This window comes from Triticum aestivum, chromosome 3A (assembly GCF_018294505.1).
Source record: "Triticum aestivum cultivar Chinese Spring chromosome 3A, IWGSC CS RefSeq v2.1, whole genome shotgun sequence".
Taxonomy (NCBI): domain Eukaryota; kingdom Viridiplantae; phylum Streptophyta; class Magnoliopsida; order Poales; family Poaceae; genus Triticum; species Triticum aestivum.
In genome coordinates this window covers 136,795,835-136,797,887 of record NC_057800.1, presented here as the reverse complement: position 1 = coordinate 136,797,887, position 2,053 = coordinate 136,795,835, and the positions used below count along the sequence as shown (strand labels likewise).

General features: G+C 40.1%; 1 pseudogene; it reads right to left on the bottom strand.

Annotated features, from left to right (window-relative positions):
• Nucleotides 1-265: 265 nt before the first annotated feature.
• Nucleotides 266-1,255, bottom strand: LOC123060698 (non-structural maintenance of chromosomes element 4 homolog A-like; annotated as a pseudogene).
• Between the last annotated feature and the right edge of the window lie 798 nt (nt 1,256-2,053).

Here is a 2,053-nt window from a genome sequence, read left to right as displayed (position 1 = left end):
ATTTTGGTGAAGCTCCAGACGCAATGTACGCCATCGCTGATAAGTCCAAGACGAAGCTTTTTCTGGGACCGACCGAGTTCTGCCATCTGCCTGCATTCTGCTTCAAGGGTGGATGGTGCGTTGACAAAGAAAGTCTTAGTTGGAGCTGCTGTTGTCTCCGGAGGATACCGGCGTTGGTCAAGTGACGCGGTGGTCACGCTTAGCCTAGGACATGCCCTTTTTGCTTTGTAGTGGTGTTGACTGTGGTGGGTAGCTCGGCAGCTAATAGGGCTGTTGTTTTTCTTTTTCTTTGATCTTCGGATCTTCATATTGTTGTTCTTTCGTTGCTTCCTGCTAAATCGAATCAAGCCAGCATTTGGCTGGATCTTTCAAAAAAAATACAACAGTCACATTTCGGCTAGTGTCTGGCTTTGCTCCCTCCGAAGAATCAGCAAGCTGCACATTAAGGAGATTATATGAATCCACTGTTGGAAGTGATCATACATTTTTTAGAAAATAACAATGTATGGTAGGGAAAGAAGTCTAGCTAGCAACCCAGAAACTTAATAGCAACTACAGAGTATAGCAAGCATATGAATGATACTGCCTAAGATGTGTCTTTCGAAAAAACAAAAGGTGCTCGATAACTTTAAGCATATAATTAACTAAGATTTAAGCAATAGTAACCAAAGATTGTACACATTACGTCGCCCGTCAACAACAGAAGGCAAACAGATGGGAAAACAAATCATGGGAGAAATGTACAAATGGATGATATCAATCTCTAGTGCTTTATTAATTATCATAGACGAAAGCATGTGAATACCTCTTCAGGACAAGTTTTTTCAGTTGGCCTACTTCTTTTTCAATTAAAAACTGAAAGCTTACGCTGTTTTACTTCCATATCCATGGGTCCAAGCCTGCAAGGTTTAAGAGGGTGCATGGTTTAAGTCATATACCAAGTAGGCACTGCAAAAAAATGTTGAGAACTAATAAGGAGAAAGGAGCTTAATTACATGGTGCGGCATCCAGGTACAGCCCTGAAGGCATGTGAATTAGAAAGCCCAATATCAACCTAGCGCAATGAGCCAGGCTCAGAATCAAGGGTTGCTTGCTGCCCAAATTTCTTCAGCAATGCTGTTACGAAATCAGAAGGTGTGATTCCTTCACCTGACTGGGACCTCACAGATTTTACCAAGGTGGTTGTAATGTCCAGTAGAGCCTCTGCATCCGCTATTTGCTCCCTGGGTCTCTGCACTGCAATGTGGAAGACCATCTCATTTTGTGTTTTATATATAGCATCAATGTTTCAAAGCTATAACCAGTAAAATATAGAAGATGATAGACATTTTATTATACGGTAAGGGCGTGTTCCAGTAGGAGAGGGGGATTTGGAATTTAGTTGGATAGAAATCCTTCAGATTCTGTGTAATCTTTAAAAAATCCAAAAACCCTCATCAACACACCTTCAGCAAATATTTTGACATGGCACAGTGAGCTCAAGGCATGCCAATACTCGCCCACGTTTGTCTGGAAATGCAATCTTGCAGACAAATGTCCATTCAACGAGTGCCAAGATGGAAACGTGTTCCACATGAACATGCAAGAACAATCTGCAGTCTATTTATGATGCATACTACAGAGAGATCTAAAATAAAACATGGTAGAATTACAAACATGACGTGAAAGTAAACGTATGATCATGCTGCACACTCTACAAGATGCGCCAATGCTACATAAACAGAGGTTCATATCATTTGCTTGATGGTTTACTTCTAGTGATGTCCCCTGGACACCTGTAACTGAATATGCAGGAAAAAGGTAAAGCTCTCCTTTAATGTCAGGTAGAAGCTCACTTACAGGAGGAAATTAACTTCTTCAATTCTTTTGCCTGTTCAATGCAGTTCCCAGCTGCTTTTGCTTTCTGAATGTAGTTCAGAATAATTTTCGTACCTGTCATTGAATTTGGCAATACAAAAAATAAATTGGATTTGCAGTTTAATATACCAAAAGATATAGTAGTTTTTACAGAAGAATATACGCCAATCTATGTAACATATTTTTTGAAGAAGAG